We start from the raw sequence: 18,112 nt of genomic DNA on the forward strand, positions 1-18,112 counted from the left end.
TACGACAAGCCTGGGATGCGGATGATCAATTCTAACTCGGCCCTTCACGGGTCTGATTTCAACAGGTCTCAGTGCGCTACCACATCGTCCCTGATCATTATAGGAGTGGCATGAGACGCGACACCATTATATAAAATGTCATGACATTACGACTAGGATATTATTTATTTTGTATGAAAATAGCCCCTGATTAAGAGTAGTCATAAACTACGTTTAATTTCATATCGTAAAATAAATCGATTACAGTAAGTCACCTGCAGGTCCACTGATGTTGTTAGCAACACAAAATGGATATTGGATATCCGTTTCCTTAGCTACTAGGTTCTTAACACCTCTTTCTTGAACTATTCCATAGACGGAGAGATCTTTCTATTTCTTGCCAAAGCACTAAATTCCAATTCCGGTTGTGGCAGAAATTGCAATCCATGTTTTGTAATGATCCCGGACAGGTTCTACCATCTGGTGCCGGTACCCATGTTTTCAAGTTTGTCCATCGATTTTAGTTGCTCCTTGCGTTTGCTTCGCCGTGAAGCTTCTGGACTGGACTCCCCGAGGGAGAGGTTTAAACGCCTGTTTAAACCGAAATCGTAACAGGTTCCTTGCTCACCGTCGTAATATAAACCAATCCAGATTTTGTATAATCCACGTTTATAGGCGTACCAGCTATCGATAAACATGTTTAATTTCCGCTCGCTGTACAAAATGTTCTAGGTCTTTGCCTTCGAGCATTTCCTCAAAGAATGAAGAAGGCGAATAAAATACGTAGGTTTGAGTTCAAGGACATATCTTTGTTCTAGGACATCTGTAGCATACGCCTCTACTGCGACCGAATATTGCATCCAATATTTAGCAACGGGTTCAAATAGGGAAAGATACAAATGCACCCAATTCTAAGGGCTGGTTGTTTAACGCCACACTCAGCAATATTCCATCAATTTGGAGGCGGTCTGTTACGTAGCTGTGTCCGGACCCGGCCGTTCAATATTGAATTTTGGTTTAAGCATATGAGGTGAAAAACGACAAGACCTCGTTTATACATTCCTGAGGTAGATACGTTCATACCAGGTACAAACATGATTTTGAAAGTGTTTGTCTAGATAAATTCACGACATGTTGGTGTGTTCTAATGTGTTCTGTAGTGTATCGAATTAGCGATGGATTGCAGCTGAGGAGTCTCCGATAGCAGTTATTCGAAGGAAGAAACGACACACTGCCGATGCATCGATAGTATCCGTGTCTATTGAGAGTTTGGTATTTGCCTTCGTTGATAAATGCGCAGCGCAAAACACAGGGAGTATCAGATTCGTCCACTTTCATTAGTGTAATCCGCCCTTGTTTACTCTTTCACGTTTCTTATCAGTTATTAAATGAGACTGAAACTACTTCGACTTGTATATCATTTCATATAAATTATGCATACATTTGCGAAACAACATGCAATGAAACGAATCAAGGAGAGAAAAAAATTGCAACAGCAATGCAATTGTTGTTCTCAAAAGACTATCGCTATCGCAGTAGTATGTGCAGTAGACTGTCGCTTTTACAGTAAGTTGCAATAGACTGTCGCTATCACAGTAATATGTTGCAATAGCGTGTCGCTATTGCAGAAATATATTGGAACTGACTATCACTATCGCAGTAGTGTGTGCAATAGACTGTCGCTATCGCAGTAGTGTGTGCAATAGACTGTCGCTATCGCAGTAGTGTGCGCAATAGACTGTCGCTATTGCAGTAGTTGTTTTCCCTCCATAGTCATCACTAGTTCTAATGTGTTTCACTAGGGCTGACGAAACAGGCGACTTACGAGTGATTCTTAAAGTGTTCGTAGCACTGCAATATTCGTAAACCTACGGTGATCTGTACAGGACGTAACGTTACGAACGCTTCATGGATCGAGACTTTGATGGACGTTTCACGACAGCTCTACGACGTCCCAACCAGTACGACCTACTTTAGGATGTCCATGAGTAATTATTTACGACCAATCCATGAAGACAAGTTTCAACAGTGCTGTCATATTAAACGCTGACTCACAATGGCGTAAGCTAGTTACAAGTGCACCTTACCTAAAATAAGTTTCACTGTTTCATTGTGAAACAGCATAAACATTTAAGAGCTGCTTTACGACGTGGTTTAGGGCGTCGTAGCTCTAAGAGCATTTCGTGAGACGTCACCTTGGTTCGCTAACTTGGTCAATATATGACATCATATCCCAACAGCTCTGATCGATGCTATTGATATTAATCACTGGATTTCCCTGTTCACTTCTTTGGTTACAAACATATGTCATATAGCTGGAGTCTTGCTGAGAGCAGTGGTAAACAACAAACAAATAAGATAGATACACTGCTCATATCACAAGACTCACTCACACACACACTCACTCACCATAGGAAATAGCGTAACTGAACTGACGTGTCAGCCAAACGTTTCCAACAAAGGGAGATCGTTTTATCATGTGCAAAGCGCCGTCTAATGACGAGTGACCGGGCAACGTATGCGCATTGAATTAACTCGAATAAGTCAAAAGTCTGGCTACGCTTGCCATGAATATGCAGCACTCACGCAATCCAGTCATCGTTGTGAGATGAGGATGCGATGGCCTAGTGATGCTGCCACATCAGAGGTAGAACTAGAGATACAGTGTGGGACAAGTAAAGTGAAGAGAAATATGGTGAATATCAGTAGTTTACTGGCTACGAAAAAGTTAGGCGCAGAACATGCCAAAGGGCACGTCATTAATAAGGGGAGGCAGGGTTCAGTCAGTAAAAAGATGTTATGGGTAAGCCATATCTCGTTTAGACATCAATGCACCTATACATGGCACACGTACGCACACGCACACGCACACGCACACGCACACGCACACGCACACGCACACGTACATGGGTTCACTCGCGCAATGCATCCTCCTCCAACACATGTCTATTTTATTTGTTTTGGGTAGTACGGATGGGTGAGTCAGTGGTTAGACCCCCCGATAAGTGTTCGATTCTCTCATGGATATAGCGATAACGCCATAACCTTGGCGCTGTCTCCATATGAAAGACGTGTCTCACTCACTCACTCACCCACTCTTTCACTCAGTTTCCCAAGTTCTTATCCCGAGAGAGTGCTCAATATTCATGTGGACTCGGCCTTAAGTTGAGCTAGTTCAGTTTTACCAAAGCGCATTGCAAATATTTCTGTCTGGATATAGACGCCAAATTGCATTGTAAAACTGAACCACATTGGATTGTCGACTCCTTCTAGTTCAAAAGTCCTACTCACCAACTGTCAAGCATCCCTCGACCCCAAACCCCAAACCCACCCCACGTTCTTCCCAAACCCGACCACGATGGGTGTTCCCTGTTGCCTGCAGCCGTTTACATCATCACTCCAACTTACAATGAATATTTAACTGTAAGTCAGAACACCAGACATATCCCGACTGCAGCGTGACAAAACGAGACTTTAGGTGACAATGTATATCATCCGTATTTCTATGCCGGAGTGCTCATCTACAGGAATTCCATCACGGTCAACCAAAATATCTGGGGCCTGCGGATCGGACACGTTCAATTAAATTAACCCGTCTGACACCTTCATACACGTGTTAAATTATAACGCAACGGCTGTGCATGTTCCTCGATAGCTGTCGAATGCTCGATCACAGAACGGTGACGATTACAACTGATATATCGTAAACAATATTTTCATTTCATGTTGAGGATCGATAACCAGATAGTACTTCTTTGATAGGCATTTTAGAAGTTGCATAGATAAAGGGAATTAGTTGATCAAACTGAACCGTCACAAATCGGTGAAAGACAGGAACAAATGCATCGGGTCATAGCTGGCTTATGCAGACACGTCTTTATTCGTTCACTAGCTAACGGCACATATACCACACTATTGATCGACATGATTCACTACATAAACTCGCCTACTCGCTCGTTTTCACACAAGTCGCCATTACGTAGACACCACCATTCACTTTCACACTTGGGACGGTGGGGTAGACAAGTGGTTAAAGCGTTCGCTCGTCACGCTGAAGAGCAGAGTTCGATTTACTACATGGGTACAAGCACCAATGAATGAACCACATTCCTGGTGTCCCCAGCCATGATATTCTTGGAATATTGCTAAAGGCCGACTAAAACCAAACTCACTGACTCTCTCACTCACTTTCACACAAATCGCCGTTACATAGGCTCTATCCTACAATTGTCGCCATTACATAGGAACCACCGTTCACTATCGCATTTGACCCGGGTTCGATTCTTCAAATTAATTAAACGCGTGCATCCCATGTCTGGTGTCCCCTGCAGGGATAGCTGAGAGGGTGGGGGTGGGGTGGACTTAAAGCCATACTTAGTTGATGTCAAATACCTGTGACAATCTTGCACAGAATTGATCTCCAGCAGCCAATGAATGTCGTAAGAGGCGACTAACGGGATTGAGGGGGTCAGGCTCGCTGACTTTGCTGACGCATATCGCTGTACCCCAGTTGCTTAGATCGATGCTCATGTTGTGGATCACTTGATTGTCAAGACTCGGTTATTAATAGAACTAGAATGTTTCTGAGGGCGACGTCAAACAACAGACAGACACTGGCTTTCAACACTTGTTTTTGACTTTCCTCTAATGGCAGATACGCCATGATATGTCGAAAACGGCATATAATGACACTCACAAACATTGTCTCAATGTCTCATACATGTTGAAATTAGTTCTAACGAATTAACACTTCAGGTTTCATTCCTATCTGAGTACATTTAAACAGTAAAGGGACGCCACTAAAGGGACGAGTATAGTGATATCATGTTTCATTTATTCGGACTTTTTCTCGTCAGTTTCAATTTATACATCGTTTCATTCCTTTCAAACCTTATAACCTGCCTGCATTTCAAAAGCGTTCATTTTAAAATTTGGCCCCCGGTAGAATGGCATGAGTAGTTTAGTATCCTGGCACTTCTGGTGCTGACACGTTCCGCTAATCGAAGCAGTCGACACACATCCCCTGGTCCTGGGGTGAAGTGCTTTCATCAATATTGCATAAACGGATGCGCAGGCCTCGCAAGTAAATATGACCCGACGATCAATACAGTCTCCCAGTCTCCCAGCACCATGCTGGCCGGCAAGAATACTTCCAAACGCTGTGAGCGACAAACCCATTCTCCGGGCGGTGGGACGACCTGATCGGCGGAAAGGACCAACACAGAAATAAGCTGTGTTGTAACGGGCTCCATCACATTGCCATTGTTGAAAGGCAACTGCATGGAGCTTGTGCCATCACGTATTCCGGTTACATGAGACCGGATGTAGCATGTAAACTGAGTTAATAGAATGGCCAACTATGGTCCACCGACCTTGTATTGTACTGAGACTGGACGTACTGTACTCGACATGACATGAGTGCAGCGAGTTGAAATCAGATTTTACGTCGTATTTGTATTTTTTCAACCACATATCGACAATACCAAGTCTGCACACATCCCCATTTTATATGTGACAGTGTAAGGGACCGTACATAATTTATGGATGACGGACAATGGTGCACACGCACGCACGCACGCACGCACGCACACACACACACCGTAAAGTCTATGCATAAAGTATATGTTCCCCACTCCCCCTTCCCCTTCCCATATTGTGTAAGCTTGATTATGTACAAACTTGATTACCCTCTTGTACATGTGTACACAACTGATGTGCCCCCTACCTCCCCAGAACGAATAAGGTGACCCCTATCCCCTTTAAAATTATCATCACCCTGCCAAGCCATAAATTACTGATGGTCCCAAATGGCTGTGAGGGAATGTACGGACCATGTTGTTTATAATGTAATATAGAGAGACGTAGCCACCATTATAAGGAAGCTCGGGCTTACATGTCTGTTGCTAAAAAGGTTAAGCAAGCCCTCAAGACTATATGACAATAAAGCTTTGCAACCTGTCTGCTTACTCGAAAAAAGGGCTTGCTACGTGCCTGATATAGAGGTATCGACTTTGAGTTATGACGTGTTCAAGCAGATACCATCAGTGTCTGATCAAACTGAATCGTGGCCTGTAGATACATGATACAATGGTTGTTTGTTCGGGAGTCTTGCCACAATTTCGTAATCATTACAGAGAGAAGTAGAATGACTGGATGAGTCCCGATGGCTGAGTCATCCTTGGTGACTGGTTTATTGAATAGTGATGTGATGTTTTACTTGACGGCTGAGGAATAAAACATGGCGCTACATGATGTTCGTCTGACAGATAGCACGCATCTGTTGCTTTTCATCATGGGCGAGTAAAATCGCCCACAGCATAAGCATCATTCATCAAAGTCACCACATGAAACCATCGAATAAGAAGGCACACAGCCTGTACTAAATGCTAATTCCATGGATATATACCAGTAATTCTGTCGTTTGTATTATCTAGATATGCGGACAGTAGATCTCAGAACGGCAGCGACTGAGTGAGTTTAGTTTTACGCCACACTCAACAATATTCCAGCTATATGGCGTTGCACTGTAAAAAATCGAGTCTGGACCAGGCAATCCAGTGATCAACTGCATGAGCATCGATGTGCGCAATGGGAAAATAATTACTTGCGTCAATAAAGTCATTGCCATTAGACGCCTCTTACGACAAGCGTAGTCGTCTTTTGTGGCAAGCATGGGTTCTTGAAGACCTTGGACCCGCAACCACTCTCGTACACGCACGTATGGTCCCTACAGCTTCGTGGACTGGCTTACGTGGCGACTGGTTTTAACCGCTATTGAAAAAGGGAGAGACAATCTGTTGCGAACGATTCAGCCCGAGGACGTCACGCGTTGACACCAGCCAACGGTTTAGGGAATCTGAAATAAAGTTGATTTCCTTTATTTACTCCCTTTAAAAGAACATTATCTGCGATCAGAGCCTTGGAAACTAACCACACTCAGTAGATTAATGGCAAATCAAAGACGCTTTAAGAGACAATTATATACTGAGCCTGCTGTGGAAAATAAATGTGAAATAAAAGTAGTCCAAAAATCAATTCTGTGCCTTAAGATCATCAGATAACAGAACGTTTTTCTGTGAAAATCACGCACGTCAAAGACAAATATGTCCGGGTGCGTGATAATGACGAATGAACAGTGCAGTTAAATCACGTATCGTAAGTGACAAAGGCGGGGCACAGTGCCAGAGAGTTAAGGATGGTTGGCTGGTGTCCCACGCCGCACCTAAACCAGTGTGGTCAAATTGTCATTTGTGAAATGTTGTTCGTCCTCCGCAATTAAGTTGTTGAATCCTACCATATACGCTGTATCTGAGTGAGTCAATGAGTTTAGTTTTACGCCGCATCCAGCGATATTCCAGCTACAGGGTGACGATCTTTAATAGAGTCTGGACCAGATAGTCCAGTGATCAACAGCATAAACATCGATCTGCGCAATTAGGATACGATGGCATTTTTCAACCAGGTCAGTGTCTATTTGTCGCTTTGTTGAGAACCCTCAGAAATGATCCAGATATGTTGTCTCTTCATGGCAGCTAAAGGCCAGTAGTTGGGAATCTACTGGTCCCAGCCACCCGTGATTGTCAGACTGTCACACACTAGACAATTCACATTGGACACCACTCGCCAGACAACTAGACTGAACACCACACACCAGACACCTCAAACTGGACACCGCACATTAAACACCACAAACGGGACACCACACACCAGACACCTCAAACTGGACACCAGACACCTCATACTGGACACCGCACACATACACCTCAAACTGGACACCTCACACCTCAAACTGGAAACCGCACACCAGAGACCTCACACTGGACACCGCACACAGACACTTCATACTAGATGCCACACACCATACACCGCACACCTCATACTGGACACCAGACACCTCACACTGGACACCAGAAACCTCACACTGGACACCGCACACAGACACTTCATACTAGATGCCACACACCATACACCGCACACCTCATACTGGACACCAGACACCTCAAAATGGACACCAGACACCAGAGTCCTCACACTGGACACCAGAGTCCTCACACTGGACACCGCACACAGACACTTCATACTAGATGCCACACACCATACACCGCACACCTCATACTGGACACCAGACACCTCACACTGGACACCAGAAACCTCACACTGGACACCGCACACAGACACTTCATACTAGATGCCACACACCATACACCGCACACCTCATACTGGACACCAGACACCTCAAAATGGACACCAGACACCAGACACCTCACACTGGACACCAGAGTCCTCACACTGGACACCGCACACAGACACTTCATACTAGATGCCACACACCATACACCGCACACCTCATACTGGACACCAGACACCTCAAAATGGACACCAGACACCAGAGTCCTCACACTGGACACCGCACACAGACACTTCATACTAGATGCCACACACCATACACCGCACACCTCATACTGGACACCAGACACCTCAAAATGGACACCACACCCCTCAAACTGGACATCACACACCAGGCACCTGCAACTGGATTCACCACAAACCAAACACCACACACAGACCACACTACATTAGACACCGGAGCCCCACACTGGAGACAGCAAAAGAAACTATACACAATATTTCTAGTCTCTAAAAATCAAACACAGTGGTCATTCGATAATGATGTGCTCGATACGAGTATCACAGTTGTGTTTCGGGCATTAGTTTTGTTGGACATTCAGCTAGCATTGTTTCAGATTGTTGTCAGTCTAGGTACTGTTTTATAACGTGTGCAATGCCTTGATCAAGCGTCTACCTTCCGTCTACAACAGAAACCGACAAACAGCGGATACAATGTCTTCCCAGGTGATGTCAGAATAAAGCTGTTTTCTAGAGATCCTCAATCGATGGCACTGGGTCTGTTTTTAACAAGTCAGTCATTACAACAGACGGTACATAATCCCTCTATCTTCTCATCATGCAGCTCGATGTTTAAAAATTAAGACCAGGCTTGACTCACACGCTGCAAATGCGACTTGGTAGACAATGAATTATGCATATTGCCATAAGTGTCGACGTCTTCATTTCCCAGCGTTTGAGAAAACTAAACGTTATCTGTCAACGTCAGCGTGTCCACTCAGGGAGCTGTGAGCCCATCAAAGACCGAAGCCGTTGCACAACATTTGAAATTCATATCTCCCTCTATAAGATGTTCGTTGGTTTGTTGTTGCACGAAGCACTGGGAGGTGTATAAGGTGGTGTATAAATAATCGAGTCTGGACCAGACAAGTCAGTGATCAGCAGCATGAGCATGGATTTAGGCAACTGGAACACGGTGGCATGTGTCATCCAAGTCAGCGAACCTGACTCAAATGACTCACATAGGTACTGCCATGTCTGCCATGTATTGATACCGTACGGGGGCTAGTTGGCGCCATCTGACCTTCATAGATCTATACATAAAGGGAGGCTATTTGGCTAAATTAACACTTCTAACTTACATAGACACTGTGTAGAGTTCAGTTAGCAGCTTGACCCACTGACTGTGTGGATATTTGACAGTATGACCCGTGGGATGTGTTCATATACCGCGTGGACGCTGATATCTCGCCTACTGGGTTTAACAACTGAGGTTTGAAATGTCAGCTAACTTTGAGTCACATATAATTATATGATTACCGGTGAGCAATCCCTAGGGATGTCAGTGTGCGTGAGTGAGTTTAATTTTACCCAGTTAGCAATATTCCAGCAATATCACAGCAGGGGACACCAGAAATTGGATTCGCACATTGTACACATGTGAGAAATCGAATACTAGCCAGAGCCGTGATGAGCGGACGCTCAAACCATTAGACTACCCCATTGCGTTCAGATGTGTCAGTATTATGGGTGTCGCTTAAACTGTATGTCACGACGGGTCAGCGGAATCCCGAAGTTTACTTTATGATGAGTATAGGCATGATGCTGAAAATATGCGCCAGTGCACAATCAAGGCAAAATCAGTAGATACACTGTAGAACCCGTGATGATCCGGGGAAGAATAGGTCTTTAGCAACCCACGCTTTTCATTATTCATAAAAGGCGACTATGTTTGTCGTAAGAGGCGACTAACCGAATCGGGTGGTCAGAATCGCTGACATGGTTGGCACATGTCATCGATTCCCAATTGAGCAGATCGATGCTCAAGCTGTTGATCTCTGGATTGTCTGGTCTAGACTCGATATTTGCAGACCACCGCAATATTGCTGGACAATTGCGGCGTAAAACTAAACTCACTCACTCCGATACAGTATAGATTTAGGATTCAGCAACATTTCGGGAACATTGCGGAGGACGAACATTTCACAAATGACGATTTGACAACACTGTTTTAGGAGCATTTTACCAGTTTACTATCACTTTCGGTCTTTAAAACGGAGACGTCTTGCACTGTCAAAGACGTCACTCCAACATGTGTCTTGGAGATCTTTTATAACATGAGAGGAAACACTGAGTGTTGAGACATATCAAGTACACTCACTGAAATATTAAACACTGCAGGTCCTGATCTTTAAATCGAGCCTTGAAAAATGTCGGAGAACGAAACTGGAATTGCTTTACCAGATATATTGAATAACTTACTGCATTATTCACGCTTAAATCGGCCTTATCAGCTTCTCCCGGCAATACCTTCAGAAAAACCTCCATGATTACAAAGAGCAACGCGATGCTTGCTGAATGCTAAACAGTGGAAGGGAAAGTGAGCGGTTCTGTATCAAACCAGTGACAAGGCACTCTCAAATACGAGAATCTCTTTCCTATTTTTTGCCGTCGTATATTTTTAAAGTGAACGGGTCGATTAAAAAGAATAACTAGCTTTTAGAAAATTTTGAGTGATGCATTACTGGACTTCATAAAAGTGATGGTATTGTACTCACTCCTTAGGGCTCCACACCGATTCCCATTATCAATACAGCGTGTTTTGTTTGAAAACGTACACGTTAAACGTTGGCGTCATCAAGTCGCTGGTACATATATATGTGTGTGTGTGTATCAATATTTGGTTTCAAAGGCGGACCAGTACGGCGGTCATCTGTCACAGCACGAGTATTAAGATGATTACGATCATATAAATATACAATCGTTTACGAAACCTTTCTGTCAAAAAATCAGACAGTAACTAAAAGCTGTGGTGAATTTTCTGAATCTTCCGGTAAGGGAAATTAGACTTCCCTTATGGACGAGCTGACTTCCGGTAAAGCAATCTGACTTCCGGTAAGGGCAATCTGACTTTCAGAAAGGCGGATGGGACTTCCAGACAAACATATTTGATTCCGTTGATTCCAAAACGAATATATAAATATATATTGTAAAAATCACTGTATGGGCGTGTGTATAGCATACATGCTGTCGTCTCTGAGCGCCATACATGTGAAACCAAAATAACGTGGCATCGAAGAAATATTTGCGTTTCTTTAGTTAAAATCGAAAGTTGACATCGTCTCCGGGGACCATAAATGCTTCATCTGAACCCTCCAAGGGTCATCGTATCCAAGTGGGAATTGAACGCGGGTATTCGGGGTGTCGAGTGAACTCTTTAACCACACGGCTACTCACCTGCTTCTAATCCAAAGAAGGGACCGTTGGGTGGATAGCTAAACAAGCTAGCCGACACGTTGAGAAAAGAGAACAAGAGAAAGAAAGAGAGTGACAGAGAGAGAGAGAACGATAGAGTGAAGGAGAGTTAGAGAGCGCGTTGTGAGAGAGCGTGAGATAAAGAGCGTGAGATCATCAGTGAGATCACGAGAGTCTGCACGTAGATACCCAGCACTTAACCTACACGACTGCGCTTACTTTCCTCGCGAAATTTACCAGTCTTGCAACAATATCCCGACTGGAACTCAAACAATAGGCACCAGAAATAGAGTACCATGTGTGTATTATTCAACCAATTTACGTTGCTCCTGTTGCAGCCAAGAGATGCTGTCTAGTGGTTACAGATGGAGGTTCGGGAAGATTAATCACTCTAGAAGACGTTTTCGGTACAAGAAGACGTCCACGCGAGAACCTAACTTACATCAGACTCTACACAAACACACCAATACTTTTTTCCAGTCTTTAATTCATTGTCTCCACCACGCTGCCGGCAGTGGTCGAAGTCAATATTACAAGGTTCCAAGATCCAACAAGTTGCTTTCTACGAGTAATCGACACTGTAAGCAGCGCTAAAGAAAATAGGTCGAAGTCGGAGAAATCCAAGCGACCATGTAAGGAGATTGGGATCCATATCAACGAATCATGCAATCGTCATGGACTCAATCTCCTGCAACCAGACATTGACATGCAATTGATTATGTTTCAATCGTCATCAAAAACATTAATCATCATTCCCTGATGGGCAGCTTCAATTATTCATGCGTCTGAAATGTTCGTATTGACCAGAAAACAGCCTGGAATGAGACAACTAATTTACTTACATGCTCTGTCGATGTGAAGGAGGCTGCGTTCGCGCTGTGTGGACATACCGCCAGTTTATATATATTTAACAACGTCATTAGGTTAAAAACAGAATATTACATTAACCATACCCAGTCGGTAGTTTAACACTAGTTTGTCATCCTTCCTTTTCAGCCGAAGTCCATTTGGTAAAATCACATTAATAACCCCGGTTTCACTTTGTTTATCAACCAACGTATCAATATTAGATTAGGTTCAGCATTTTTACCTGATTAAGGAAAACGTGAAATGCATGAGTGTGTGGTGTGGAGTGGCGTGTGTGTGTGTGTGAGAGAGAGAGAGAGGGGGGGAGAGCAGTGGGGAGAGGGGAGGGGATCAGTGAGGTCCAAGTGCTCACTAGAAAAGAGATTCATATTAAGTTGGGTTATGAGCGAATACTGGCTGGATTAAGGGCCACAACCCATTACAACTCCCTACAAGCTGTTAAAGACTCCGAAATCAGACAACGTTGTCCCGGGTTCCTGGGTTCCTGGGTTTGATTCATCACATGGGTACAATATGTGAAGCCCATTTCTGGCGTTCCCCGTCGTGATGTTGCTGGACTATTGCCAAAGGCGGCGTAAAACCATTCTCAGTCTTTGTTAAACCACGTTCACTCGCGTTTGCTTTTTGCTGTTGATGTTGTTTTTGTTATTTTGTTTTGGTTTGGTCTTGTTTTGTTTTGTTTTGGGTTTTTTTCTCTCTTTTTTCAAATCTAAGTAGACACCTATTTTTAATGCAATCAAAGCGAAACTCGAATTTAAAAGCAGCTTTCCCATCACTTCAACAGTGTAGTGTAAATTCAGATGCCATAACTCTCAGGCATGGCAGCTGCATCACCACCATCAGCAACCCTCGACTCCATCTAATGTAATCAGTGGTGTCTTGGCTACAGAGATTATTGACCCCTGTAAAGGATTATTGACAATTCCAGATTTCAGCGTGACACAAGTGAATTACTAAGTGTTTACAGACAGCGTCCCAGTCATTGCACAAGACAAAACCCCACAAGACGTCACTTCCTGTCAAAGTTCTCAGAACTCCCCAAAAAGTATTCTGGGTCATCTCGACATGTAACTTCCGCTTATTCCAAAAATCGTTATTCTCACTTTAAGTTCATTTCAAAGTTTCAGATCAACCCACTTTCAACCCAAATACCTGCATAATAGCTAATGCTGCCTTTAGACTCGCTCATTTAATCCGGTACCCGTATATCAAAAGAGCAAGCTGGTTAAAACCTACCAACAATCATCGACTAAGTCCCATTACTGAAACCTACATGAAACTGCCAGTCCTCGCATCCCGAAAGAGGTAATGATTTGTTTGCTATTCTTTTAGTTATTTATTTAGCAATATGTCAGACTTATGGCGACGGTTAGTAATAATCTAGTCAGGACAGTGGCCGAAATGATTTCCAGCCTTTGCTAGCCAGTCGGTCCAGCTATGCCTGAAAGTTACTAGCCACACAGTAATTCACTAGCCCGAAATTTGAATGTAGGAACTAAGCTAAGGATTCTACGTAAACTATTATGAACACGTTTATACACATTTTATGCATGATTTAAAAGAATATTATAACTTAATAAGTCTGAGAGAATTTTACAGGACATGGACTGGTGGTCCAGTGATTGTTTCGCATACTGAATTAGGACCGGATAATCCAGTGATCAACAGCATGACCATCGATGACACGTGTCAACTGACAAGTCACGACTGCCAAAAAGACAAAACATTAATTCTCATGACCGTCATTATATTTCCACACGCGAAGATCTGTAAAATTGATCTGTAGGTTAGAATTGGTCTTCTGTAGGTTAGAAGTGATTAGCCTGTCGTACAGACCCTGAAGTATATATATCCAAGAAAGCCCACGCAAGTCTAGAAAATGTGGCAAGTTTAGATTTCCATAGCTTCAGGAATATGAAGAAAGTCTCAGGGCTCCATTTCATTATATTTTTTTTTCCAGTGTGAACTTTTTTCCAGTAAAATATGTTCATTTCAGAGACTAGCTGTTAGTCAAAGAACTGATCATCCCATCCTTGTCGTAAGAAGCGACAAACGGGACCGGGTGGTCAGGCTCGCTGATTTGATCGAAACATTTCATCGTATCAGTTGTGTGTATCAGTGCTTTTTATGCCAGTCACTGTATTGTATAGTCCAGACTCGATTATATACAGACCGGCGACAAACAGCTGGAATATTGAGAACATGTCGTTTGACAGGAAATAAATGAACAAATAAATATACACCGAGTACAGACAACTGTCGATATCAAACTGACCATCATGTCAAACCATACACTTGGCCGCTGTCTTAAATGACACAAGATGCTGTAGGTATCAACTCTATGGTTATTCATACCGGAAAAACTTGATTAAGCATCCTCTGTATTTTAGCAATGGTAGGTTTTCAACACGTACATAAAACTGGTGACCGCATCAGGAAAACGTTAATTCTTTTACCCGCATGGTCCTTTGACTCTCATAAAAAAGACAGACAAAAGGATAGGAATTTATGTTGATTTCATGATGATAAGTGCTCATTGTGCAAAAACACACTGATTTTCGTAGAAAAGTATGTAGGGTCCTGGAAAGATCTATGTTGAATTTATTGATGAATGTGAACACTCACAGTGTCATTTTGCGTGTCTTACACACGTACAGGACAAGGCCGTAGTGTAACCTTAATGTGACTGCATGAAAGCCATCACTCTTATCCTCATACCTCCTGTCACCCTCCTGATCATCTGAAGGGGCAGTCTATGTCATTCCATTTTATGTGGGGAATCGAACGCCGAGTTATCAACGTAACGAGCGGACACTTTAACCACTAGGCCACCCCAGCGCCACCTTAACTACAGAATGTAGGCATACAAAGCTGAACGCTTCATCAACAAAACGATATCCTAGCAATTCACCGATTGGCGTATACGCACAGGATGAAGCCATCATTTCATTCAATATTTTGTCCACCACGGGACCAAAATGCTACAGCATCAAGTAAGTGGGCTCCAATGACAAACTGCAGCTTGTTACTCCCGAGACACGTCATAAGTCTTCCGGTCACGGGTATCCTTAATTTACTTCCGCCACTGTAGAGCAAATTACACACCTCGAGGATTCTGTCAGCTTCAAGACTCATCGGAAGACCTATCTGTTTCCAGACACCCGCCACTGACAATTCTGTAGAACAAGCGACAATAACGTCAGTGGCAGAGGCATGGGCATGGACTCTGAGAATTGGCGGCACAGTTGTAATTGTTTCAATAAGTGAGTGACTTTAGTTTTATGTCGCTATTAGCAATATTCCAGCAACCAAAGTCAGTGACCTTGACCACCAGATGGGTTACCTCTTGTGCGGTGAGTGAGTGAGTGAGCAAGGTTTGACGATGCTTTCCCTCAGCACCCCACTGATAACAGCGAGTGAGTGAGTTTAGGTTTACGCCAATTTTAGCAATATTTCTGCCACATCATATCACCGGACGCAATAAATGGGTTTCACACATTGTACCCGTGTTGGGAATGGAACCCGGGGCGTCGGCGCGACGCTTTAACCACTGGACTACCCAACTGCCCCGTGAAATATGTCAAGCACCTTTCAGATTTTTCTCCGACATAATGTTGCGGGAATAATGTGTTTGAATATATACTGCGGATTGGAACTGTGAAATGTCGAGACGACCGTGTTGGTGCCATTCATAAGACAATCTCCTGGCAGGTGTCCAAGACTCTCTGGCACCGCGAGCAACTACAGCGGACAGTCTTTCGAGAATCTTCACCGCGGGAGACGGCAGGAGTTCCTTCTGTAAACAGTTACAGCGGCGATTAAAGTCACGTAAACATATGCAGTGTCAGCAAATATGCCGTTCACAGTCTCTGCGTAATTATAGCCGGCGTTGTAACAGTCGGGCTTGTGGTAGGAAGTCTTAGTCGTGTGGATGTCTAAGACAACCTAAGGAAGCTCGCTATCAGAGTCTTTGGAGAACCATGTGGAACAGGGACTTGTTTGTTTCCTGAGGATGTCTTGCAAACGTGCGCCAGATGCAATCAGCATCCTTCATTTGTGATCAAGTCCCTTAATACCATACCCCCAATGATGGTCCTGGTTAGAATATTGACATTTAGAAACCCATGCTTGTCGTAAGAAGCCACTAACGGGATCGGATGGACAGGCTTGCTTACTTGGTTGACACATATAATCGGTTCCCAATTGAGCAGATCGATGCTTCTGCTGTTGATCACTGGATTATCTGGCCACGATTATTTCCACACAGTCGCCATGTTGCTGGAATATTGCTGAGAGGGGCGTAAAACTAAACTCACTCACTCTTAATATCAATTATGACCACTGTTTTTGGTACCAAATATGATTACTCCCCTTTCTATCAAACAGGATCAGGTCTTTTCATATCAGAGGGCGGTGAGGTAGCTTTGTGGCAAAGCCTTCTGGGGAACGCCTAATATCCGGGTTCCATTCCCGACTTGGGTACATTGTGTGAATCCCATTTCTGGTGTCAACCGTCGTGATATTGCTGGAATATTGCTAAAGTGGCGACAAAGTAAATTCGTTTACCCACTCATTACGCATCCCAAGGCTCGTGGTGTCCAGGGCAACATGGGACGACTAAAACATGCCCAAGGAAATATTTCTGCAGCGCATTATTTTCTGTTTCTACATTAGCGTGAATTCAGAACCGAATTACTTCAGTCAAACACTCAGGTGTAGCAATGTAACATCCATTAAACTGAACGCAGCCTTTTTGAAGTACGACGTCATGACAACATCCGCCTGGGACCTCTGTCACGTGATTTAATCCACCTAAGCCGATATGGTTGTCTATTTCCAGGAATGTACTAAGATAAACTTTGTTTTCAATTACCGCCGCTTTTGTCTTCCAAATGACATCGCGAACGGCAGACCTCAACTTGAGGGCGCCACAGGTTGGGTGATCGATCAAGCGACGTCAGCAATCGGTCCAGTTTCCACGGACACGACAATCGAATACGACAGTTTGATGAACAACAAACAAATAATCCGACGATTACGTCTACACCGATGTTATGCAGTTGGGGATGTTTCCAGTGGTGTAAGATAAGGAATACATAAACAATAGAACAAACAAACTTACTACTAGTGTGTGCTTGTAAACGCTCCCTCAGTATAAGATATGCAAAGCGGTCGTTCACATCGGAAATGCTCTGACATCCAATCCCCAAAGACATCCTCGAAATTAATGCGCCGTAAAAAATTGCAATCCCAGCCCATTTTGTGTGATCAGCAGGTACCAACTGAAAACAGGACTCAACTCGTACAAACGAACTAGGTCCGTAAATAAATAATCAAGTCTATGTCAGGGGGCATATGGTCAACATCATGAGCACCGATCCACACACATGGAGAAATAAGAAATATCAATCAATCAATCAATCAATCAATCAATCAACTGGCGAATGGATGTATGAACCAACGAAAGAACGATTGGTCGGTTTGATGAAAAATAATAACCAAATTATATTTTCTGTACCGGTTTGACTTATCTCCAACACGCTGCATAAGTGCTTACTACCGCGAATCCTTCAGATCATCAAATATTTACTACTTTATTAATGACAAAAGGCAAATCACTGCTGCATTACATGACAACCGCCGACGATATCCAGAGCCAGCTTTA

This window comes from Haliotis asinina, chromosome 1 (assembly GCF_037392515.1).
Source record: "Haliotis asinina isolate JCU_RB_2024 chromosome 1, JCU_Hal_asi_v2, whole genome shotgun sequence".
NCBI classification, from domain to species: Eukaryota; Metazoa; Mollusca; class Gastropoda; order Lepetellida; family Haliotidae; genus Haliotis; species Haliotis asinina.